This window comes from Apium graveolens, chromosome 4 (genome assembly GCF_009905375.1).
Source record: "Apium graveolens cultivar Ventura chromosome 4, ASM990537v1, whole genome shotgun sequence".
Lineage (NCBI taxonomy): Eukaryota > Viridiplantae > Streptophyta > Magnoliopsida > Apiales > Apiaceae > Apium > Apium graveolens.
The window spans coordinates 106763683-106791390 of NC_133650.1; the positions used below are offsets into that span (position 1 = coordinate 106763683).

The 27708-nt window shown below is 34.4% G+C and overlaps 1 long non-coding RNA gene across 3 annotated transcripts; it reads left to right on the plus strand.

Moving 5' to 3' along the window:
• The first annotated feature begins 4367 nt into the window (after window positions 1–4367).
• On the plus strand, window positions 4368–8636 carry LOC141718796 (uncharacterized). Of its 3 annotated transcripts, none has more exons than XR_012573992.1 (4): window positions 4374–4717; window positions 4905–6576; window positions 6661–7803; window positions 8488–8636. It is a non-coding gene; the product is annotated as an uncharacterized LOC141718796 (long non-coding RNA). The 3 variants fall into 3 exon arrangements; XR_012573991.1 differs by lacking the exon at window positions 8488–8636 and adding an exon at window positions 8416–8430; XR_012573990.1 differs by lacking the exon at window positions 8488–8636 and having other exon boundaries at window positions 4368–4717; window positions 6661–7841.
• The last annotated feature ends 19072 nt before the right edge of the window (window positions 8637–27708 follow it).

Here is a 27708-nt window from a genome sequence, read left to right on the forward strand (position 1 = left end):
CTAAGAACAAGCAGTTGTATGAAAACGGGCATTACGACGGCTATGTTTACGCGATTACCAAGTTTCAAACCACTCCAAACAACCACAAATCAACTCACAACCATCAATACAACCAAATTTCACCCAAACCCTTACTACATCAGTCCATAACCTCATGATTATCCAACTCATTCAATCTCAAACAAGAGCTACCAACTATACTTAAGGTTCATTAACTATAAACAAGATTCAACCATCAAAATCACTACAAACTCAACCAAACTTTAAGCAAAAAAGCATCATGCTTCTCATATACTATATCAATCAAAACCATTCCTAAATACTCAAAAGTAAAGCTAGGGTTTGGAGTTTATACCTTCTTGAAGCTTCTTAACACAACACAAGAGTTTTGAATGCCTAAAAGAACCTTGCTCATTGCTTGTATAACCTTAAACTTTCATAAAAAAAATCAAGAAAACTAAAGTTATTTCTTGAAATTACTATTCACCATCTTCTTCCTTGATTTATTGGAAGAGATTCATGAAGAATTGGAAGCTTAAACTCCTAGGATATACTTATCTAATCATCAAGAAGCTAAGGAATTTACCTTGGATTTGTTTATGAAGTGAAGCTTGGATTCTTGAATTTTTTCTTCCTTGGAAATGAAGGAGGCCGAGAGCACACAAGTAAGGTCAACTCTCCTTCTTTTTGTTTTATGAAAATGTGCTTCGTTGCTTCTCTTTTTGTCTTAGCAAATGATTTAATTTTTTTATCATGGTTAATTTTGCATGGTCCAAAATCAACCAACAAAACAAAACCCCTTTGTTATGCTTATGTCATCAAGCCCGTGTCATCTTTTTACACTTGTCTTCCCTTTGTGGTGTGATGACATCATCATCTACTAATCCCTTTGATTAACCCCTTAATTACTTGGCTAATGACCGCTTATCTGTTATACGGTTCGCTTGACTTTCGTTCTCGTTTATCGTATGAGGGATCATATCCGAGATCTTATTACTTGGGTTTCCTAAACTTTTCTCAATATTTTATATTCCTTTTATGATCCTCTCTTATAATCCTTGAATTAAAATCCTTTTAATCATGTTACCTTATACTCAATTCTTTCGGTATCTGGTGGATTTTCGGGAAAATCAAAGTGTTCGAATTTGGGTTTCAACGATCTCTACATACAGTTATATACCATATAGAGTACTAATAAGATCTCAGAATATCAATAAAAGAACTCCTACATAGTGTGGCATGAAAAGTTTTCTTAATCAGCATAATCAGCAAAATCACTATTCATAAGGGTTACAAAAAGTCCAAAATTTTTGGGGTTATTACATCATCAAAGAAGACTAACACAAAATCCCTGACTTGTTCCACAAACACTTCATTCATGAGACTTTGAAAGGTTATCGGGGCATTGGTCAAGCCAAATGGCATAACCATGAATTCATAGTGCCCCTGATGTGTCCTGAAAGCAGTCTTATGTATATCTTTAGGTTAAACTCTAATATGGTGATAACCACTCCTTAAGTCCAGTTTTGTGAACACAACACTGCCCTTCAGCTCAGCCAAGAGTTCTTCAATAATTGGTATAGGAAATTGATTTTTTATGGTGATAACATTTAAGGCCCTGTAATCAACACATAATCTCCAAGTGTTGTCTTTCTTTTTCACCAGGAGGACAGGAGAAGCATAGGGGGAGCTACTGTGTCTAATAATGCCTCCTTCCAACATTTCCTTCACAATTTTCTCTATTTCAGTTTTGTGCATTTGTACGGGTTTGAGTTTACTGGACTGCTATCAGTTTTGAGGGGTATTTTGTGGTCATGAGTTCTCGGAGGTGGTAACCCCTTAGGTTCTGCAAAGACGTCCACATACTCATCCAAGAAACTTTTAATTTCTTGGGGTATGTCCTCTTGTGGTGGTTTTTCTGAGACAACCATTACTTGGATTAGGAAACAATTATCTTCTTTATTTATCCACTTCTCATTTTTCTTTTCTGAAACTATAGTTAAACTACTAAGTACTGCAGTTTGCACCAACTGTATCCTCTTTTTCTTCCAATTTAATTGATGCGCCCATGCTGAAAATCGAAAACTACTGGACTCATCATCTGCATCCAGTTCACCCCAAGTATAACATCGTAACCACCAATAGGCATTACCAACATGTTTACCTCGAATTCCTCATCAGTCATTCTCCATTGAAACCATTTTACTTGTCGATCACAACTCAACCTTGCCCCATTAGCCACAATGACACTTACCGGAGAACATGGTCTTGTACTTAACCCAAGGCATTTAGCTGTGGATAGTGACTAAAGTTGTGTGTTGAACCACAATCTATCAACATTCTCAGCTTATGTTTGCCCCTTGTTCCTTGAATGCTCAATGTATGCAGTCCCTCATTGCCAGAAAGAGTATGGATAGAGACTTCAGAATCTACAGACATCTGTTCACCCTCATTTTCAGTTTCTTCCCAAACGATGGCCAATTCCCCTGAATCAGCAATTCATTTTCCTGGTTCATCTTCATCCTCAGTTGTTAACATGAAAAGCTGCTTGTTTCTACAATTATATCCAAGGACACATTTTTCATCACAATGTACACAAAGTCCTTTATTCATCCTGTCCCTGAAATCACTATATGATAACCTCCTTATAGCTTTATTATCTGGTTTACTACCATGGCTTGCTTGATTCTTGAGTTTGTCACCATAACGGTTGAAATTTTCTCATAGAAGATACCACTGTGCTCATGACAGGCTTAGCATTGACTTTAGACCTTTTTTCCATAGCTTCTATCACATATTCTTGTGCCCTGGCCTTGCCTCTTGCATCTTTCAATGAAATTGGCTTATGCAGGTACAAGGTGCTAGAAATTTCCTATTTTAACCCACTTAAGAAATTGTTGACAAAATACAGTTCATTTAAGTTGGGGTTCTGCACGACAATATGCTTCTTCAGTTCCTCAAATTGTGTGATGTACACCTTACCCTTCTGTATTAATTTGTTGAATTGGCCTTCAAGATTTTCACACCCCCCTTGGTAAATCTGTGACATACTAACCTGGAAAAGTCAATTCATAACAACTCTTGATGTTCCAATTCTACAGAGTGGTACCATGTGTCTGCCTCACCATCAAGGTACAGGGAGGGATATACCACTTTCTGCCTGTTGTCCAGTGAAGGGTTCAACTGAAAGAATTTTTCACATTTTGAAATCTACCCTCTGGGGTCTTTCCCTTCAAACCGGGGAAAGTAAATTTTTGGGAATTTGTACGGGTTAAAATGCTGGTGATTTCCAACAAATTGATGTAGTGTGAACTGAGAATGTCCTTGTTGAAAGTGGGGTGGATGGGGTGGTGGATATATATTTTGAAGGTACATAGGGAGCATATTTTGAGGTATAGTTTGGTTGAAAAACCCCTGTGGTGGAATAGTGTGGTTCTGGTAATTTTAATGCACAGCGTGTTGGTAATGAGGTTGTGAATACGCATTAAAATTGAGTGGGGTTTGTTGCTGGTTCAAGGGTATAGAATCAACATTATAATGTAAAGAAGTGAGATATTATTGTAAAAGTGGTGGTAAATTAGTGTTTACAACAGTTTGTGTGGGTGGATGTAGATATTGACTCATGTGTAAATTAGGGTTTGGAAGGGTTTGTGGCCGTACCTTTGGTTAGAAGGAAGTGATTGTTGGAACAGATGTGTAGTATCCAGTGGTAATGAGGCTCCTCCTTGGTGTGATGATCCACTTTTACCCATCAACTCCTCCCAGTTGTCATTGTATGCACCAAAATTTGTAGGGGTAGAAGGCACAAACCCAGGTGGGTACCCTGTATTCCTGACAGCAGTTTATTTCTGGGTTTGATCGGAAGAACCCATCTCCGCAGTTTCCGGTTGCTTTCATTTTGCAGTACTTTTGAGCAGATCTAATATATCATTGAATTTCTTACTGTTATCCATTGTAGCACTATTGAGTTGTTGCATCTGAAGCTTTATCTCCTCCATAGACATTTGTTCTCTATTGTTCTTCCTCTAGAATTATTTGCATCTGCTCAAACTTGTTCTCTAAGATACTGATGGAATTTTCATATTTTTGTAGGTTGTTTTTCACTCCTTCAGCCAAGGCCCAAGGTTGCTCTGATACCACTTAGTTACAACTAAGGGTTTCACCAATAATTTACAACTACAGCTAATAAAACAAAACTTGCAGCAAAAGAAAATTAAAGAAGAAAAAAAGCATATTCTCATTTTCAAAGATGATGTTCCACTTACAGCAATTTCCTATATATTGGCAGACAATTACTAACAATACTATAAAACATTTGCCCGGCACATAATAGACCAATGGATCAATAAAAAGCCCAACAACTAGTTAATACTACCCAACCCATTAACATCTAGTCATAACATTACATACGCGTTCTAAATCCAATTCAAACTATTACCAATTCATGACAATCATACTGAAATAAAATTGCTCTGCCGTTAAGTTATGTTGACTTTTAACTGAGTGCCGTTAAAAACCGACACGTATGCTGCCAGGTGGACTGCTAGGTTATTTTTTTACCCGATAACCCATAAGTTCGAACCGAGTAGCTAAATTAAAACCCAAGCTCAAATCATAAACTCCAACTCGCATCATGTCGTAAACCCAAACACATATCAGTAGTAATAACGGAGATCTGAAGAATGGAGAAAGACGACCATAACAACAAAGATTCACAGTAAGTATCACCTCGATTTAGTAAATATTTCAACTCGATTTAGGGTTTACCTATTACGAATTTTAATTTTCTATTTTGATTTGGGTTTTTTAATATTGGATTAAGTTTAATTAAGTAGAACTAAAACCTTTTCTTTTAAATCTTTCTCATTATGTTTCTTATGTGATGTTTTATTGAATTGTTACAGTAATTACTATGAAGTGAAGCTCAACTATGTGTCATGACCCGACCCGATTAATTGGTTAAGTAAGAATTAGTTAAGAAAGGCGGGAAAGAAAATTAGAATATATAGCTGATTAGTCTTTCGAAGAGGGGGGATTATGTTGTAGCACTTTGTGCAAATTCTGTTCTTCCTCCTTTCTTATCTTGTAACATTCTGATACACCTTCTCTGTGAACACAATTGTTCTTAATAAACCATACACATTTCTAGTATAATTTGAGTGGTTAGTCAGGATCTTTAAGTGTTCTTGACACTATGGTGGTCACTTCGTACATATTCCAGTGTTTTTTTATACGGGACCTCAGTGCATGGTATATGACAATGTCGATTTGGAGAATATGACTACTCAAGATCTTAAGACATCTGTAAGTAATGTATTTGGAGAGTATGATTTTCTATATTATACTAATGATGGTGGTTTTAAATTGGTGAATAACGATTCTATTAAAGAAGTTGTTTCTTATAGTAAACTTTTAGAAAATGTTACAACTTTGTATGTGTATCATGTAACCCCTCAAAATATACTCTGGTAAAGAAGTAGAAATTGATGAGGAAGATACATATTTTCGTAGTTTAGTGATGAAGAATTTGAAGATATTAGGAGAAATAGTAGGATTGACAGAAAGAAAATGGATGAGTTTGAGGTGCAGAACTCTAACAATGAAGGGAGTAGTGAAGAATATATAGTACCTCTAAAAGTGACTTAGATGGATACACTAGTGAAGAGTCTGATGATGAGGCTTGCTATGCTACACCTCCTGACTCTTTTAAGGCTAAAAGGGTAGCTGAAATTTTTAGTGAAAATACTAAAGCAAAAGATATAAAGTGGAAGGCAGGTCTCATATTTGCTGATAAAAAACAATTAAAGAATGCTGTTAAGAGTAGTTCAATGGAGACTGGTAGACCCTACAATTACGTAGTTGATGATTTAAAAAGGGTGCAAGTGGGATGTGCAAAAGGGTGTCCCTTTAAAATTTGGGTCACATATATTGAAGAGAATCAAAGTTGGTAGGTGAAGACTATTAGTGATGACCATAACTTTGTGTGGAGTTATAATAATAGGCTTCTGAGTTGTGACTGTTAAATGGCTTGCTGATAAATATGGGGAAAGAATTAGAAAAAATCCAAATTGGAAATTATGTGAAATGCAAAAGGAGTTAAAAAAGTAACTTAAAGTGGAAGTTGGTAAGTGGAACTCTGGAAGTGTTGTAGGGTGAGGCAAAGGGCATTGAGAGGTGTGGACGAGAAAATGAAAGAGCACTATGCTAATATTAGGAGATTTGGAGGAGAAATTTTAAGAAGTAATCTGAGAAATACTGTGAAAATTGCTACCACAAGGCTGCAGGAGGCGATCCACCTGGGTTTGAAAGAATGTAAGTTATGCAGGTTTGAAAAAGGCTTGGAAAGAAACTTTTAGGCTTAAACTTGGTCTAGATGGGTGTTTTTTAAAGACGGTATATGGAGGGCAGTTACTTAGTGCTGTGGGGAGGGATGGAAACAATTGCATGCTCCATGTTGCCATGGCTGTCGTGGAAAGTTAGAACTACTCCAGTTGGAAGTGATTTTTAGAATTGGTAATAGATGATTTAACTTTAGGAGAAGGAACAAACTTGACACTTATATCAGATCAACAAAAGGTATAGTGTTTACATTTGTAAGTTTTCACAGATCTTATAATTACCAATAACTACTAATTGTTGTTTTTTTAATGTTTGTAACAGGGATTAGATAAGACCATAAGAGAACTTTAGCCATTTGCAGAACACAGGTTCTGTACAAGGCATTTACTGTCAAATCTGAAGAAGGTGAATGCACAAATGCAGTAAGCAACTGCTTCTGTGATGCTAGCACTTCCACTCATCCTCAACGGTTCAAATCAGCCATGAGAAGTCTGGAGAGGGTGAGAAAATCATCTTGGGAGAAAATGAACGAGAATATCCAAGTGTGTGGTCTAAAGCATTTTTCAAGACTCATTCAATGGTTGATAGCACTGACAATAATATGAGCGAGTGCCTCAATAATTGGATTTTAAGAAAAAGGTATATGCCTGTAATAGAACTGTTACCAGAAATTCATGATATGCTTATGATGAGAATGCATCAAAATAGAGATGCCATGGCTAGAAGGGCTTGCATTATAGTTCCAAGAATGAAACAACTGTTGGATGATGCTTTAAAAGGTAGTGCAGGTTAGAAAGCATTGTAGGATGGTAGAGAAAAATATGTTGTCCAGGTAAATGGTAGCTCGTGTGAAGTCAGCTTAAAGCATAGAAATTGTTCATGCATGGTGTGGGATTTAACTGGACTGCCCTACAGTCATGGTGTCACAGCTATTCAAGAATCAAGACAGAATCCGGTAGATTTTTTAGCGCATTTGTTTACAAATGAAACCTGTATGAAGATATATTCAAATTACATAGATGTTATAAGATGTGAGGAATTAAAGGATGATGTTTTGGGTGACATTATTTTACCACCTATTATTGTCAAGAAGCTCAAAGGGAGGCCAAAAAAATTAAGAAGAAAAGAAGGGTGTGAAGGAAAAAGTGTTAGCAAAGGCAAGTATAAAAGGATGAGTTATTGTGCAGGGTTACGCACTGTGGATATTGCAGGAAGGAGGGACATAAGATCAATGTATGTCCTGATAAACCTCCTGATTATGTACGAAAGAAGTCTACCGGTAAAAGGGGAAGACAAAAAAAGGCACATGAAATGCGGCGTAATGACGTAGAGATTGAGGTTAAATTACAGGGTAATGAAGCTGTAACTGGTGAAGCATCTTTGATGGATGAGGTACTATATCAGATGGATGAGAAAACATATGCACATGAAGCACATGTTCAACCTAAAGTTAAAATGAAATTTGTAAGTTTTTTACATATATATGTCAATATTATGTGTTACTCCATCTGTCCCTCCTAATTATTATTGTGTATCCCAATCGTTATTGTGTCTAAGAGAGAGTGTCTGACACGTATTTTAAGATGAATAGAAAGTGTAGTTCTATAACTTTTTTTAAAAAAAAAAATTTTAATAAAAGTTTAAACATTTTATTTTTATTCAGAAAAAGATTTTTTTTAAAAAAAAATTATAAAATTATACTTTATATTCATCTTAAAATGCGTGTCGGACACTCTCAGAAACGATAGATAGAAACGATAACAATTGGCAGGAGGGAGTATTTATTATCATTGTTCTAAAAATTCCTGATTAATTCTTAAAAAATATTTGGGCGATCTATTTTTTGAAATCCGATTAATATTTATAAATTATTTTTGAAATATATATTTCATAATAAATAAGGTAAATATATTAAATATTATTAAAATATTTAAATATATCCGATTTTTGTTCCGATTTACCGATTAATCCATAACTAAACTAATTAATACAGATTATTGATTTTTACAACCATGTTTATTACGTGATAATTACATTATTGCATTTTTTTTAATGGATGCCTACGCCGGGATGAAGAAATAGTAGAAGTCATGTGACTACTTGTACCCCATGTGCTTCAACACCCCTAATGTCATTTCACAAAAACAGAGAGAAGGCAAGCAAATACCCAACTTAAGTCAATTGGCAGACAAGGGGCTCAAGTGGGAGTCTACAAGTTTAATATTTCAAGATATAATATGCAGTTGGTAGTTGAAATTGGTCTTTTATTTTTGGTACGATAGTTTTTAATGAAATAATATTTTGAATTCTAATTTTGCTTCATGAATAAAAGTTTAACATGTTTGTTTTTAATTTTTTAATTGGTAATAAAAGGTATAATTAATTTAGCTTTATAAAGAAATGTTATTCATGTTCCTTTACAAAGTTATAACCGATAATGATTTTTACAAAGGATCGGCTATGTTATGTATGGTTATTGGATAATTTGATGTAGGTTAGATTTACCGCATAATAAAATAGGTGTTTAAATTTTTACCACATCATGTTGACATGTCAGCTTTCCGTTGGTGCCCTTAAATGACTTAACAACGATTATGTGATTGCAACTTACGATTAGTTCAATGAGTTGACCGCTAACTTTTTAAGTATAATGACCCAGTTGCGACTTGAATTATATTTTAATTATGATTAAGCTAATTAACCTGATTTTCGTAGCATTTCAACTAGTATATAAATAAAGCATATATATGGTCTATATATTATATGCTACAATTTCTTTATTTCCATTACAATCATTAAAAAGTTCTCGAGTATATCGAGTTGTCTTGTAAACAAGTTCGAATATAACTAAACAAATTAATCGAGCGGCACGGGAATTTTGAGATCATCAAATTTTTTATGAAAACAGTATACTACTCGAGTTTGATTTATTCTCAAGATTTTATAGGTTAAATGGCTCGTTTAAAGTTTTTTAAAAAATGTAACTTACAACTTAAAGTTGAAATTTTAATATAAATGATATGGACATCGTAACTTATAAGTTATTTAAGTGTTTGTATAATTTTAGGTAGAAGTTATTTATAAGTTAATAACGTGATTGGTAATCATAACTTATAAATTATAGTTATTTTTGAAAGAAAATAAAAGTAAATATTAAATTACATAAATTATTAATTTTAATACATGAACATAAAATAAAAAAGCGAAAATTTAAAAATAAGGATTATGACCTCAGGATAAAACTATATAATACACATTATTCTTCTCGACGGAAATAAAAATACTATACAGGATAAAAAATATAATTAAATACAATTAGATTGATTTAGTTTGGCCGATATAATAGTCTCAAGTTAAATAAAAATTATAAGATTACTTTGATTAGTTGACATAATGGGGTTATATAATTATGAGTTTTCTTCAATGTCTAATTAAAAATATAAAATTTGAAAATTAAAATTATACAAAGCAAATAATACAAGCATTATTAAACTACGGCGAAATTAAAGATTATTTCGTGAGTGTTTTATGAGCGGTAAAATTGTAAAATTATTAAATTTTAGAACTTAAGATAGAATAAAAAGAATATAATAACAGGTTTAAATATATAATATAATTCATTTTTCATTCAACAAGTCATAATAAAAACAATATAATTTTAAAATAAGAGTAATTGATGCTCGTTGAGATAAGAAACAAAGAAATGAAATGTTGAATACTAGGCTCTCAGACATTTAAATTATGGATCAAATGGCTTGAAAATTTTGAATTTTCATTTTTTTCCAAACATTGCTGAAAGAATAATGATCATTTAACCTCGTACAAGTCTAAATGGCGTGCATCCAAAATGCACTAAATGGTGTTCACTTTAACATGTTGCTCCAGCTGAGTTGAATTTGATCGCAATATTCTCAGCAAGTTAATATTTTATAGATATATGTGGGTTATACTTTAGAAACATATTGTTTGCCCGGACACATGACATGCATCATGACAACTTACTATTTTTAAAATTTTGAATTACAAGATTAGACATTGAGAATCACAAAGAAAATCCTACATATTTTTTTCATATGTAACCAAAATTTACCTGTAAATACTTATGTTTGATCATAATTCTTGTTTTAATTATAACATTTTTTTCTAGAAATTAGTCATAATTAAAATATATTTTAAAATAATTATGCTCCGACCATGGTAGGGGGGTCATTTGGGTTTTATTTGAAAAAGTTTTTTTTTCTACGAAAAGAATAAAAATAAATTAATAAATTTAATGAAATTAAGAGCAAGCCTTATGTCAAAATTTGATTAGTGACTAATTACCAAACTTTAACGTTTTAGTGTTAATAAAATAACATATATCGACATGTGCACTGTTTTTTGGGACGAAAAGCTGGAAATTTTATTACGTACTCAAATCCGAAAGAATATAATTTTGGATCAAATTAGGAACATAACTCCTATCGAAACTACGACCTGACAAATAATATGATTCCCTTACTAGTTGATGGGCCACCATATTAGCATATTAGCAGACCGTTTAACAAAAAAAACTAACTAGTTTTGTTTAGTCGTAAAATACAACCACTCTCCTCAACAATAGAAACAAAATGCGATCTCATGGTCACACTGCTTCTAATTGCTTGCACCATAACTAAGCAAGCAGATTCCAAGCAGTTTCATGCCAGCCCCGTATATACATCCAACTTAGGGCCTCTTTGAACGCCATTGTTTCATCTGTAACAAGTGATACCAGGTTAGGGAGAAACAATGTTTTCGCTTCAATTAACTCACCTTTAGAATTTTTGGCCACTAAACCAAAACCTACACCACCTCGGACAATAAGCACATCTGCGTCCATCGATATCTTGACTTTGTTTGGCTAGGGCTTAACCCATATAGTAGCTCATCTCCTTCTATTTGAGTTTGAAGAGGAGTCACGAAGGACTTGCATTGGGTTATTATCCATTGTACTAGATATTGCCTTGCAGCCGCAACTGTTCTTCGACGGAGATTTTTTATTCCAGACGAGATTGTTCCTTGATATCCAAAGTGACCAGCATAATGTTATAATCTCAGCAAACAACCTGTTATCAACTGTATTGAATATGTCTATTAGCCATGATTTGAAGTTGTAGGCTCTTGAAATGGAATAGTTGGTAGTAAAATCGACCAACCTTTGTGTAGAGAAGTGACAAGTCACTAAGCAATGCAATATATTTTCAGTCTCCTCTTGGAAAACCGCACACATAACATCGACAGTGACTCATTTGATCTGAAGTTGAGACAATGTCGGTAAGTAATCAGATAAGGCTCTCCATACAAGATTTAAAGTTTTTGGCGGAGCTTTGATTCTTCAAATAATTTGGCAGATTGTATCATTTTCCTATGCATTCCAAGCTCCTTTCTGTGTTCTCAGGAACCTACAAGCAGATTTAACCGAATAGATGCTTGAATCCTCAAACCTCCAGTATAGTTCAAAACCTGACTTAGATATCAGGATAACTAGAACACGGGCTTGACCCCTCTCGTTAAGCACGTCTGCCACTTTCTCCAAATTCCACTCCTTTCGATTAGTACAGAGCAGAGAAGCAACCATTATGTCCTGCAGCGATTCAGGGTTTAAGGTAGTGTATGGGTTCTCCTAGGAGAGAAGCCAAGATTGTTCATGAATTTGAATCTGAGTACCTTTGGAGGGTAAAATTATTCAAGAATTGCATAAAAATAAATATTATTTTAAAATTATATTTAGCAGTACAAAAAATAAAAATTAATCGACCTCAAATGAGGTCGAATTTGAGGTCGTGAAATGAGATTGAACTGCTTCGACTTTCCTGCCGGAGTAGGCCGCCTTTTTCGACTTCAAATGAAGTCGACGTACGGGACCTCAAATGAGGTTGAAAGTTGGCGCATGAACCACCAAATTGGGTGGCCGAAATTCAAAAATGTCACCCAAATTTCTCCATATCTACAATTTTTTCTCTGAAATTTCAGAAAATATAAAAAAGTCCATGTTGTTTTAAAATTTACTTAGAAGCTCGTTAAATTTGTAAATTTCTTAAAATAGGGCCATGAGGTTTAAATTTTAATCACTCCCTACAAAATTACCAAAAATACGTGAGTTGGGCCCAAAATAAAGCATGTTTGTACTAATATTGATTGGATACAACATTCAAAAAATATTTTTTGAGAACTGTCGATGTGACACAAAAATTAAAAAAAATCGTAAAAAAATTAGGATTGAAATCCTACAGTTATTTTAAGTATCTAAAAAGACCAAAATACTCTGGAAAAATCCAAAAGTTTGTCGGAAAATTTAGAAATAATTATGAAAAATTATTTCTTGAGCTTGAAAAAATTTGAAAAAATTATTTTAATCCCCGAGAGAAAAATAGAGTATCTTTGGAGGAGAGAAAAATACCCGTAGGTATAAAATTATTCCTAAAAAACTAAGAAAAACTTGAAAAAAATACCTGGAAGTAAGAAAAAATTCCTAAAATATCAGAAACATTATGAAAAAATACATGTGGGTACTGAATAATTAGTAAAATATTAGGAGAAATTAAGGAAAATGCATGTGGGTATAAGGAAGATATATTATTTTTGAAAAAATTGTAAGACAAGAAAATTAAAGCCCGAAAAAAATCTGAAAATATGAATAAAGGTCGAGTAGCCCAAAATAGGCCTAGTAAAGTGATCATCATTTCAACCTCGTTTTTAGTCAAAAACCAAGTCTGAATTCTGGTCGAAAAGCTTCGACCACGAAGTCAAAGTTGACCAAGTTTTCGACCTGAATCCTAGTCGAAAACCAGGCCGTGAATCTTGGTCGAAATGATTCGACTAGGAGACGAGAGCCGGTTCTATTTTCGACCTCATTCCTGGTCAAAATATCGACAGGATACTGGTCGAAAATTTACAAGAAATTTTTGAAAAAATGTGAAAATTTCAGGAAAATAGGGAAATAATTTATAAAATTATTTTTCGTGAGGAAATGACGCGATATATTTTTTATTGAAACATCAAAAATAAAGAAATTTCCTCAAAAATATCAAAAAATTGCTAAACACGTGGAAAAATGTGGAAAAGTCAAAAAAATATTATGATTTTTCTAAAAAATGTTGAAGCCTTGAGTAAGGCAAATCGTTGTAAATGTGTAGGTCGCTCCACACTTTACACTAGAAAGGATACCCTGTAAGTGCATAAAATAACTTAACTTCTACGAAACCTTACATGGCTTTCCTAGAAGTTGGGGGCAAATGATAGAGAATAAAAATAACCCTGATTGCGTAATTAATATCGCATTAATTAGGCCTGATTTGGTCTGAAAGAGGAGCCCAATTAATGAAAGCCGATAATTAATATTGCATTTGTTAGATATATTTGAGATGTCATGTCTAATATAATTCATGTTTAGTTTTCAGATTTTAACAGACAGGACATATCAGGACTTACTGAAATCGGGACTTACTGGAAGTCAAAACTTAATATCAGAACTTAAGGTCATATCAGAACTTTAGTGCAGGAAGACTTACAGTTAAGGAAGGAAGCTAATTTACAGGAGAAGATCTAAACTAAAACAAAAGAAGATATGCATGGAAAGAGTTAGAAGACTGGAAGACTTGTAAAAGATATCTGATTGATATATTTTAGGAGACATAATTATATTCCATGTCAATTAGAAGTTATCTTGTAACTGTGTACTATATAAACACAGATTTAGGGTTTACACTATATGTGTTATCATTATCGAGAAGATTATATATTGTAACCTAACAGCTCTTAGTGATATTTGTTCATCACTGAGAGAGAACAACAATTCTTATTGTAACAGAGTTTATTTAATATATTTGATCTTCGTTACATACTTATGTTAAATCGATTTGACTGTATAAACACTGTATTCAACCCCCTTCTACAGTGTTGTGTGACCTAACAATTGGTATCAGAGCTTATTTGTTAACACACATACAGTAAATATCCAAACAATCATGTCTGAAGAAACACAAACTCCAACCAAGCCCACCAAAACTCAAGAAACTCAAAACACACAAACCCACAGTCGATATGAGACTATTAGGGTTCCCATACTGAGACCTTCTGAGTATCCCATATGGAAAGTGAAGATGACTATGTTTCTGGAAGCTACAGATCCAGAATACCTTGACAGAATTAATGAAGGACCACATAAGCCAACTAAGCTCTCTGTTGTAGTTGCTGATCAACCAACAAAGACCATACCAAAGAAGAAATGTGAGTATACAGCTGAAGACATCTCATCTATTGCCAAGGATGCAAGGGTAAGGCATTTGCTGCATAGTGTCATTGATAATGTCATGTCAAACAGGGTAATTCATTGCAAGACTGCAAAGGAGATATGGGATGCTTTGGACACAAGATACCAGGGAACAGATGCAATCAAAAAGAACATGAGGACTATACTCACTCAAGAGTATGAGCACTTTGACTCAAAAGCTGATGAGTCATTAACTGACCTATATGACAGGTTTGTCAAACTTTTGAAGGATCTGTCACTGGTGGACAAGGAATATGATCTTGAAGATTCAAATCTAAAATTCCTTTTAGCTTTTCCTGAAAGTTGGGATTTGAAGTCTACTACCATAAGAGACAACTATGATCTTACTGAAACTACTCTTGATGATATTTATGGTATGCTCAAAACTTATGAACTTGAGATGGATCAAAGGAGAAAGAGGCATGGAAGGAAGTCAAGGACAGTTGCTCTTAAAGCTGAGGAGGAATCTCCTAAAGTTGTTGTCTTAAAGAGGGGCAAAGGAAAGGCTCTCATCATAAAGTCTGATTCAGAGTCATCATATTCTGATAATGATGATTCAGAAACTGAATGTTTACTTGAAATGGATGCTGATGAAGAGATGATGAAATTGTGTGCTCTTATGATGAAGGGTATCACAAGGATAGCCTACAGGAAAGTCAGAAAAGGCAATAAGTTTTCCAGGAAAAGTGGAAGTTCTGATAAGAAAGGGTTCAGAAAGTCTGAAGGCAAAGGAGGAAAGTCTGACAGAGGAGACAACTCAAGTGTCAAATGCTACAATTGTGGTGAAAGAGGCCACATATCTCCTGACTGCAAGAAAGGAAAAAATGACAAAGGTAAGGCACTTGTCACAAAGAAGAAAAAATGGACAGACACTTCAGATTCTGAACATGAGGTGAATTATGCCTTGATGGCAAATGCTGATGGCAGTCCTGAAACTGCTGAATTAAAGGTACCTCAAACAACTTATGCTTTTCATACTGATGATATTACTGAGTTGAGATTATATCTTAAAACCATGTTCATTAGTTATAGAGATCATACTTTAACATGTGAAAGATTAACATCTGAAAATCTTGCTTTTAAAAAGAGGAATGACTATTTAGAAAAATAGTTAGTTATGTTTTATCAAATTCAGAAAGAAAGAGATGATGTTTTTTATGTTAAAGATGAAGTGCCAAAATTGAATGAATCTCTAAAACTGAGTTAGAAAAGGAAAGAGAAATTATCAGAACTTGGACTAACTCTGGTAGAACAACTCAGAATTTATTAAGTAGTGGAAACTGGAAAGAGGGCTTAGGTTATGGAGATGATAAAAGTGAGAAAGGAACTGAATAAATTGAGCCAATTGTTGTTAAACAAACTGATAAGCCAAAGGTAAATCCTGTTAAGTTTGTAGAAAAAACTATAAAGTCTGATTCAGAAAAGATAAAAGAATCTAGGACAGAAGTAAAAGAAAAATCAACTTCTGACAAATTACAACAGGATAAACCAGCTAAAGTAAACATAGGCTTAATGACAAAGAAGCAGCTTAAGCAACAGCTGAAAGAGATTAGGAATGTCAACAAGGTAAAGGAAGCTAGGAAAAATAGGAATGGAAAGGAAGGTGTGAATAAAAGCAATAATTATATGCCTGTTCCTAATGCTCCTAGAAAGAAATATTATAACTGTGGAAACTCTAACCATCTTGCTTCTTTTTGCAGGAAAAATAAAGATATAAACTCTTTACCTCCTAAATCAGGAGTTAAGAGTCAGTCTGTTAGGTTTAAGCCATAAAATCTTTGTTTTCATTGTGGTAGTTTATGGCATTCCATTTATACTTGTAAGGAATATCATAGTTTGTACTATGATTATTATCAAATAAAACCTTCTTTGAAGAAAGTTAGTATTATTCCTTCTAGTGTAAAGTCTGATACAAAGTCTGATATAAATTCTGATATACAGCATGTTAGCATAAACTCTGAAATTAAATCCGCTGCAAATGCTAACAAACTTAAAAAGGCCAAAGGATACAAGCAAGTCTGGGTCCTTAAAACTAACCAATAGTGGTCTTTGTGATTGCAGGGCAACAGGAACAATATCCTAGTGTTGAACAGTGGATGTTCAGGACATAAGACTGGAAATAAAGCCCTGCTATCAGACTTTGTGGAGAAAGCTGGCCCGGGAGTTTCTTATGGGGATGGCAACATGAGAAAAACTCTGGGATATGACAATATCAATCTTGGGAATGTCATCATTGAAACAGTAGCTCTCGTCTCAGGACTTAAACACAATCTGCTAAGTGTGAGTCAAATCTGTGACAGAGGTTATCATGTGGATTTCTTTGAAGAACACTGTAAAGTTGTAAGTAATTCTATAGGTAAAGTGGTTCTGAAAGGTTACATGCATGGTAACATTTATGAAGCCAGACTTTCAACAAGTTCTGATGGTTCTGCAATCTGTCTGTTTAGTAGAGTCCAATTGAAGAAAGCTGGAATCGGCACAAAAGACTCTCTCACTTAAATTTTAACAACATAAATGATCTTGTAAGGAAAGATCTTGTGAGAGAACTGCCAAAATCAATATTTTCTCCTGATGGCCTTTGTGATTCATGTCAAAAGGTAAAACAAAGAAAATCTTCATTCAAGAGCAAAACTGAATCTTCAATTCTTGAGCCTTATCACCTACTGCATGTTGATCTATTTGGTCCAGTCAATGTCATGTCTATTACAAAGAAGAAATAGGTTATGGTTATAGTGGATGAGTTCACAAGATACACTTGGGTGTATTTCTTGCACAAGAAGAATGAAACTGCATCTACTCTAACTGAACATGCCAAACAGCTGGATAAATTGGTCAAAGATTCTGTTAAAATAATAAGAAGTGATAATGGCACTGAGTTCAAGAATTCAATCATGGAAGAGTTCTGCAAAGAGCATGGAATCAAATAGGAATTTTCTGCACCTGGAACTCCACAGCAAAATGGAGTTGTAGAAAGAAAGAACAGGACTCTCATTGAAGCTGCACGAACTATGCTTGATGAAGCAAAGCTACCAACCTACTTTTGGGCTGAAGCTGTGCAGACTGTTTGTTTTACACAGAATGCTACACTCATAAACAAGCATGGAAAAACATCATATAAGATGGTGAAGACAAAGAAGCCAAATCTGAAATACTTTCATGTATTTGGATGTAAGTGTTTTGTTCTTAAGACTCATCCTGAACAGCTGTCAAAATTTGATCTAAAAGCTGATGAAGGAAATTTTGTTGGATATCCACTTTCTACAAAAGCCTTCAGAGTCTACAATTTAAGAACAAGGGTTGTCATGGAATCTATCAATGTATCTTCTGATGATAAAAAGATTACTGGACTTGAAGATTTCAATGATCATGATCAGTTGAGATTTGAAAATGAAAATTTAAGTTCTGATTCTGTAAATTCTGATGGCTTAAATCCTGATCCTGTAAGTTCTGACGGGTTAAATTCTGATGTCATTGAAACTGTTGTAACTACTTCAAGGGAAAATGCACCTGTCCAGGGGAGCAAGCTGAAGACCCTACCACAACTCAAGACTCTCAAGAAGTATCATAACCTGTCACTGGCTCTTCAAGTTCTGATTCATAAAGTTCTGATAATTCTAGAAACTCTGATTCTTCAAATCCTGAAGGAACCAACTCAAATTCTGAAGTCTCAGAGAGTATAACTACAGGGGGAGCATCATAAAATACTGATGGAGACATCATGGATCATGGGGGAGGATCCAGTTCTAGAAATCAACTTCCATCTGCAAGGAAGTGGACCAAATCACATACACCTGACTTAATAATTGGAGATCCTGAAGCAGGTGTCAGAACTAGAACTGCAACATCAAATGAATGTCTCCATCACTCCTTTCTATCTCAGACTAACCAAAGAAAGTGGAAAAAGCTCTTCATGTGTGCAAGCAATACAGGAAGAGTTGAATGAATTTGAAAGAAATAAAGTTTGGACCCTAGTGCCAAGACCAAAGAACAGATCTATTATTAGCACAAAATGGATGTTCAGAAACAAAACTGACAGTAATGGCATAATTACAAGGAACAAAGCAAGGCTGGTTGCTAAGGGTTACTCTCAACAGGAGGGTATTGATTGATGAAACATTTGCACCAGTTGCTAGATTGGAAGTCATAAGAATCTTTTTGGCTTATGCTGCTCACAAAAAGTTTAAAGTCTTTCAAATGGATGTGAAAAGTGCTTTTCTCAATGGAAAATTGGAAGAAGAGGTATATGTTGAACAAGCTCCAGGATTTGAAGATCCAAAATTTCTAAATCATGTCTACAGATTAGACAAAGCACTTTATGGCCTTAAGCAAGCTCCAAGAGCATGTTATGAGACTTTGGCTCAATTTCTTTTGGAAAGTGGATTTCACATATGAGGAAATGACTTACTTTTGGTACAGATATATGTTGATGATATCATATTTGGTTCTATAAATGCCAAACTATGTAAAAGGTTTGTAAAGCTTATGCAGCCAAGATATCAAATGAGTATGATGGGAGAACTTAGCTATTTTCTGGATTCAAGTCAAGCAAAATGAAGAAGGTACTTTTATCAATCAATCCAAGTACATCAGAAATTTACTGAAGAAATTTGGAATGCAAGACTGTTCAACTGCATCCATTCCCATGACCACTGCAACCAAGTTAGATAAAGATACTGGTTCATCAGTAGATATTACTAACTACAGAGGTATGATTGGCTCTTTATTCTATTTAACTGCTAGTAGACCGGATATCATGTATGCTACCTGTCTTTGTGCAAGATTTCAGGCTGATCCAAGAGAACCTCATTTTATAGTTGTGAAAAAGAATTTTCAAGTACCTCAAGGGTACAGCTGATCTAGGATTATGGTATCCTAGAGAATCAGACTTTAAGCTAATAGGTTACTCAGATGCAGATTTTGCAGGATGCAATATAGACAGGAAAAGCACTAGTGGAAGTTGCCAATTTTTTGGAGGTAGATTGGTTTCTTGGTTTAGCAAGAAACATAAATCAATTTCCACATCAACTGTAGAAGCAGAATATATTGTAGCAGGAAGCTGTTTTGCACAGATTCTTTGGATGAAGAATCAGTTACTGGACTATGGGTTATAATTTTCTAAAATACCTATTTACTGTGATAATCAAAGTGTTATTGCTATGACAGGTAATCCAGTTCAACACTCAATGACAAAGCACATCAGCATTAGGTACCATTTTATAAGGGAACATGTGATGGAAGGTACAGTGGAATTGCATTTTTTTCCAATAGATCAACAACTAGCAGATATCTTCACAAAACCACTATGTGAAGCTACTTTTACAAGACTGATAAATGAACTTGGAATGGTTTCAGGTTCTTTCTCTAAATCTGCTTAGTTTTTGTTCTCATGCATCAGACTTTATGATCAGTGTTTACAGATTGTCTTATCTTCATGTAATATGTGCTTAAATTGTAATACATTAAATGATGATTGTTATCTAAAGTGGATCTATATACTCTGATAGTGATTTGAATGTTCTGTGACTATTCATCCCAATGAGGATAACTGTTTTAGATGCTGACCTAGTAGTCTTTAACATACTTGAAATCCCATGTTTGAATTAGTTGTTTATGTGGAAATTCATTAACACAAGCAAATTCTGATTTTGAGCTTAGTCAAATTTACTTTGTGTATCTTATTACTAAGTCACAAACTAGAGTCTTGCTTCTTATCTGTCAAATTCTGATGTCAGTAAATCTTAAGGATGAACCACATACTTGATAAGCCTCACTTATCTAAAGAAATGAAAAGAAAATTGAAGTCAGGTACTCCTTTAAGATCTAGAGTAAATATGTGGAAGGGAAGACCCAAGTGCATTGCTGGTATTAAGTTATATGCATTAGAAAAGCAAATAATTTTTTTTTGGTGACTTTTCACATTCTCTGATTACTGGAGAAATACTCTAATAATAGCATAAATTATGATAGCAGTTGTGACTCACTTACACTGAGAAGCCACTACGAAAAAGAATGTTAAAAAATGCATAAAATGAGCACAAACAGTTGAGGTGGATTCTTGCATAAATTTATTCTATAGTAGACTTCATTATTAATGACAGATTTTAAGCACTTTTCTTAGTTATGCCTTATTTCTAAGATGTACTCAAGTTTATCAGACTTTAATCTTTATCTGATATTTTGCTAAATACACACACTCTCACTCCATATGAATAATGAAAATTACTATGGTGATTAAGTTGTTTTTGACAAACAGTTAAGTGTTATATGCTTAAATTCTGAGTACAAGTTTTGATGGAAGTTCTGATGATTAAACTTTGAAGAAACAAGTTAGTATTTGTATGAAGAATCACAGATACAAACATTCACTTTTTGAGTAAAGAAGCCATGTTCTGGTGACTGTTAAAATCTGATAAAAGTCAAGTTCTGATATTAAATCCTGATGGAAATTCTGATGCTTACGTGGTATTATTTATTTACTTGACTTATTTGTGGTAAATACTGAAACAGTTATATTTAATCAGAATATAATTAGGTGAGATAAAAACAGTCATAATCATTGAGTAAGTGGGAAGCGTATTTTCCTTAAAAAACTGCATGTGCACATTAATTACTGCTTAGTTCTTGTGTCCACTAACTCCTTCTTTAACTTTTTACCGACTGTTCACATATTTCCAGGTGTAAATTGTCTGCCATGCTTCGAAAATATAACTGTTATCACATGGGTTGTATAAATAAGAGAGTTAAAAGATTTTCTAATCTTTTACCTACTTTTCTTATTCTCTCATCTCTCTTATTTTCTCTCACCCACTAATATTCTCTGAAGCTATTTTTCATACAGGCATTTTATCAAACACCTTGAAAACACTCTTTTTCTCATTTGATTTTTCACAGAAATGGCACCAAAAGATATTGTTTTCAATGGAGCTAAGTTTGTTCCCAACAATTACTTGGCTATTCTTAGCAAGGGTGAAGCTCCATCAGAACTTCACTTTATTCAGGACTTCCTTGCTAACTCTGAGATTGGGTATGCTTTGACCCAACCAGAAGCCATCTCTGGAACTCAAGTGCTGGATTTTTGGAGAAGTGGCATGTATGATGATGGTGGTTCTCATGGGTTCCCAAGTATTATTTTTACAACAGGGGAGGATGAGCATGTAGTTACTTTGGCTACAGTTCGACAGGCTTTATATTTGCCAAAAAAACTGTGTCTACAGTTCAACAGTTGAGGAGCCTGCCCTTCAGCAGATGATGGCTAGTTTGGGCTATGAAAAGACATTGGTAAAGCTTGGTCAATTGAAGAGACCTCACATAAGGAGGGAATGAAGTTTCTTCTTTGACTGCATCACAAGAACCTTTGCAAACAAGTGTTCAAACTTTGATGCAATTCCTATCCTCAGTCAGAAAATTGGGCATGCTCTGATTACTCAATCTCACTTTGATTATGCTACTGTTGTACTAGGATTCATAGGGGATAGGATGACAGAAGATTAAAATACTGTATATTTTGCTAGATTCTGTCAACTTATTTATAGCTTTTGTAACTCTGATGCACCCCAATTAGCAAGTGAGTTGATTTCACCATTCAAACTTGCTAAGAGAGCATTTACCAACTTATTATCTTCTGATAATAAGAAAACTGTTTTGAGACCCCTCCAAATCCCACAATCAGTCAAACAGTTTTTAGTAAACTCTGATCCAGCCACATATTCTACCATATATCCTGATGTCCACCCAACCCAACCTCCATCAGTACCTTCAACAACTACACAACCAACCACCTCTCAACCTCAACCAACTCAACCTACCATCAGAACTTACTTTCAACCATCAACTCAATCCTCACAACAACAACTATCAACACATATCATCAGACCTTCATCTTCCAAGCCTAAGAGGGCAAAGTCTGTTCCTCAACCTCCACAAAAGAGAAGAAAGATGATTCTCAGGAATGAATCTGACAGTGAAGAGGAATAAGTACAGGTTCATGCATCAGAATCTGTGACTGTTGAAGCTGAAACTATGGCTTTTCAGAAAGAAACAGAAGCTGTAGGGTCAACCCAACAGGTAAATGCTGAAACTCAAAGTTCTGATACTTTGAAGAGGAAGATAACTGCTAGTTCTGATGCTCAAACAACTCCTTCACTAGCAAGAAGATTGAAGAAAATGAGAGCTAAAAGGCACATGGTTAAGCCTCCATCTGAGGATACTACTGAAGCTGAGGAAGGGGATCAGGAATCTCTGATCTCATCAGAACCTGTTGTAATTGAAGCTCTGTCATCCCCTACTCAAGCTCAAGATACTGTGTTAACACCTCATGTCTCTCCTATTCAAGCTACAGATACTGTTGAAGAACAACCTGCAAGTTCTGAGATAGATATTCATAATCTGAATATACCAATTGTTCTTTATCTGGAAGCTCCAATGACAGTAGCTCAGTCATCTCAAGTCAACTCTCCAATCTTAAATGCTGAGATACCATCTACTCCAACAACACCAGTTCTGGAGATAAATTCTGATGCTCAGAATTTAGATGAGATTGTTCCAGAATCTCCAGTTGCTTCACATACTCTAGTACTGTCAGAAGATAATGAGTCTTCCTCAAGTTCAGCAAACAGTGTTTCTGTTGATACTCCTGCTCCTATTCTGGGAAAGGAGGCACTTATTGAGAAATTAGTTGAGCAAGCAGCACCTATTCCTTGGGAAGATACTCACAGAGGTGTGGAGTGGACCAAGAAGTGGAATGAAACTAATTTCATTCCAAGCTCTAAAATATTGACAGACCATATTGGTAAAGCTGATGAGTTGCTCACAAATGCTGATTTCAAGACATAACTCAAAGTCACAGCTATGTCTACCAAGAATCTTCAAGGTCTACACCGTGCTACTCAAGAAAAGGTTGATAAGCTTCTTGAAAAAGCTAAAAAGCTAGATATGGAGACCAAGCTTGACAAAAAGAGGTTTATTAGACCTATTTCTGAAAAGGTAGAAGTAATTGAGAAAGTTCAAGAGAAGCAACATGCCCAAATTGCTGAGGTCCTGCAAAATCAAGCTTCTCAAAAAGCTCAATTGGATGAACTCCAATCTTCAGTTGAACTTCTTCTGTCTCTCTCTTATTAACTGATGATGCCAAAAAGGGGGAGAAGATAGTTAAGTCCAAATGCTCTAATGATCAAGTACTGAAGAAGAAAGATGATGAAGCTGATGACCAGGAAAATCCTAGCAAGGGTAGAGGTCAAGTTCAAGGTAAAGAGCACAGCAACAAGGTTTCTTCTAGGAAACTAATTACTGATGCAAGCAGATCTTCTCATCAAAAGAAGACAAGTTATGAAGCTGCTCAAACTCAAAATCTGATAGCAAGTGCTGATACTCAATATCTAATATCAAGTTCTGATGAGCAAAGTCTGATGACAAAGCCAGATGTTCTGATACAAGGTGGAAGTCAAGACTCCCAAAAGTTTATGCAAACTCTGAAGCTAAAGGGGAAGCAGACTACAGTCTACTACAAAGATCCCAAGATTCAGACACTTGATGAGAAAATTGCTAGAAGATTATTTCTGAAGAATAATCCAGGAATGGATTTGGAAAATCTCAAGGAGGAAGAAGCTAGATTTAAAGCTGAAAAGAAAAATCTAAAGCCAAAAGTTTCTGTTGCAAATAAACCTCCAAGGCCTAAGGAAAAAGGTATTGTGATCAAGGAGAAGTCACATACTGAGGCATCAAAGCCCAAAACAAGATCACAATTTGAGATTGATCCCAAAGACAAAGGGAAGGGAAAAGTTGATGAACCAACCAAGCCACTGGAGATGAAAATTCCTCAAATTCTGATAAAACCAGTGTGCAAAATGGTTCAAGTTACTGATGATACTCTTGCTGAAGATGGAGATGTTCAAACTCTGAAATGAAGGAAGATTTCTGAAGAATCAAAGACAACATCTGACAAGGCTCAAGTTGTTCAGAGTGAAGAACTGCAAGCTACAATAGAAACAGCAAGTTCTGACAAGGTCATCAAGACATCAACCTCTGACAGTGCTCAAGTTGATTTGGACAAGATGAAAGTAGCTGACAAAAAGAAACTCCTATGGAAGAATGTCAAACCATCAGATCCAAAGAAAAGCCAATTGTTATCTGATTTCATGACTGTTGGATTGAAAGCCAGAGAAGCAAGAGAGAGAGCTGGACTAGGTTCTGATGAAGCTAAGATTAAAACAAGAGTTGAAGTGTTGACTAGAGATCCATTTCTTTTAACTGACCAACCTCTTGAAGATGTTACACAGAAACACCTTGATAAGGTTATCTCTGTTCAAGTGGTACTGGATGCTCATGACAAACACAATGTCAAGGAAAATCTGATTTTATTTCTTGAAGATGGAAGGACATATCAGATGTCAGAATCAGATGTGCTGAATAAATCACTGAAAGAACTTCAATTCTTTCATTACCTTTTAGAGGTAAAGTCTAATATTACCAGGAGATGGTCAAATTTCATATTGAAGACCATCAGAGATAAAGCAAGAATTTCTGGTTCAAGAGTTACAGAATTCATTCCTAGTATTGTTGAAGATGATGGAAGTAAAAATCCAATGAAGAAGGATTCTGCTAAGCTTGAAGTGTTATTGAATGAGAAATGTCTATGCTACAATGAAGATTCTTCTCATCCTAGGGTAATAAGACTGAATGATGGTTTAGAAAGAAACCATATCTCTGCTTTAAGGGCTGCAATCTACCAGATTGGAAGTCAGAATGAAGAGATGAAGCAAGTCAAGACTACACTATCTCAACTCCCGAGGATTAAAGAAGAAAAGTTGATATCAAGCTTTGTCAAGAATCATTATGGATTCAGATTGACTCAGTGAGATTGGTAAAAGTTACAAGGACTGTAAGTTGTAGTTAGTTATCTAGTTAAACTCTGATTTGCATTTGTACTTAAATGTTTTTGACATCATCAAATCTATTAACTTGTATATTTTGCATAATTTACAAGTTGGGGGAGATTGTTAGATATATTTGAGATGTCATGTCTAATATGATTCATGTTTATTTTTCAGATCTTAACAAATAGGACATATCAGGACTTACTGAAATCAGGACTTACTGGAAGTCAGAACTTAATATCAGAACTTGAGGTCATTTCAGAACTTAAGTGCGGGAAGACTTACAGTTAAGGAAGGAAGCTGATTTACAGGAGAAGATCTAAACTAAAACAAAATAAGATATGCATAGAAAGAGTTAGAAGACTGGAAGAATTGTAGAAGATATCTGATTGATATATTTTAGGAGATAGAATTATATTCCATATCAATTAGAATTTATCTTGTAACTGTGTACTATATAAACACAGACTTAGGGTTTACACTATATGTGTTATCATTATCGAGAAGATTATACATTGTAACCTAGCAGCTCTTAGTGATATTTGTTCATCACTGAGAGAGAATAATAGTTCTTATTGTGACAGAGTTTATTCAATATACTTGATCTTTGTTACATACTTGTGTTAAATCGATTTGATTGTATAAATATTGTATTCAACCCCTTCTACAGTGTTGTGTGACCTAACAACATTAATTAGGCTATTAAGGCCCAAAGTTATGGTCTGATTAAGACCCAATGAAGTTAAAAGGCTTGGTCCACTACTTAGCAAGACAAAGCTTACATAAGGCCCACAAATCATGAATTCATTATTAAATTCGTAGGTCATAAATCAGCCAAAATTACAGTTGAGAAAATAAGTCAGATCAGACTGAAATTTTTAAAAGAGTAATCCCCAAGAAACACAATCCTATAAGGAAGCAAATCCTTACTTTTTAGAACTTCGAAACCCAATCAAACTTGGAGACTTGCCCACCAAGTCTCCTAACCCTAAAGCACAGGCTCCTAAAGCCTATATAAAGGCTACGACCCTCCATTCCCAGAACTACATTTTGGAGCACAGCCTAAGCGTCACAAAGCCGAGAAGGTTCCACAAGCCACGAGGCCATCACCTAGAGCGACGTTTTAGACTAAATTCTCAAAAAAGGACGAATAAGTCACTACATCCTTGGTGAGCCCTTGCCGCCATACCTCCGAGGGCATCACCAAGAACTACGTTTTGACTTGATCTTTGGCATACACCAAGGTACGTAGACATCTTGTGAGGGCAAATTTAAGCCACGAAACACAAGCGCAGTCATTAAAACTCAAAACTCTCAAACCCCTAGCATTGATTATATATAATAAATACACCTTAGATTTTTATCCACAACATATGTCTCTCTCATTTCCTTTTGTTTCCTTTCTTGGATGTCCCTTTCATTTATTTGTATTTTAAAAGTTTCCTAATATTAAAATTTTATAATATATACATTAATCACATATACTACTTTTTTTCGTTGTACCCACAATTATACATTAATTATTGATTAATCTCACTACTTTACTCATTTTTCTTATTTTTCACTGTTAATTTACACTTTTTCTCTTAATATATATGCTCGAATTGGGTGGGACGGAGTGAGTAAATATAGGTGAAACATAATAACATAATTAGGATGCACGCAAGGAAGCATAATACAGTAAAACCCCTATAAATTAATATAGTTAAGACCTGACAATCTTATTAATTTAGGAAGTTATTAATTTACCTATAAGTTAATAATTATTAATTTATAAAGAGTTTTCGACATTGAATAAAATTGAATTTATATTTTTTTAATATTAAAAATTTTAATTTATATAAATGCATGTTATAAATTATACTAATTTCTGTATTATACCTAATTTAATATAAATTAATTACAAATTTGAAGTAAATAAACAGATTTAGTGTATATATATTAATTTGATTATTAAAAATGATGGTGCAACCGTGTTAAATACGATACAAGACCTATGACACCTAAAATTACTCAATGACGTATGACTTTTAATATATTTTTTTTTTACAGAACTACGTCTTTTAATTGAAAATGACACTTTTAGATAGAATTAAGAAGATCCAGATATTTAGGTTTTAGAATAGACCGACCAAAAACCTGTGCAATGCAATAATTATTTTTAATATTACATAATTTTTTTGAATTTAATTTGAAGTAAAAATT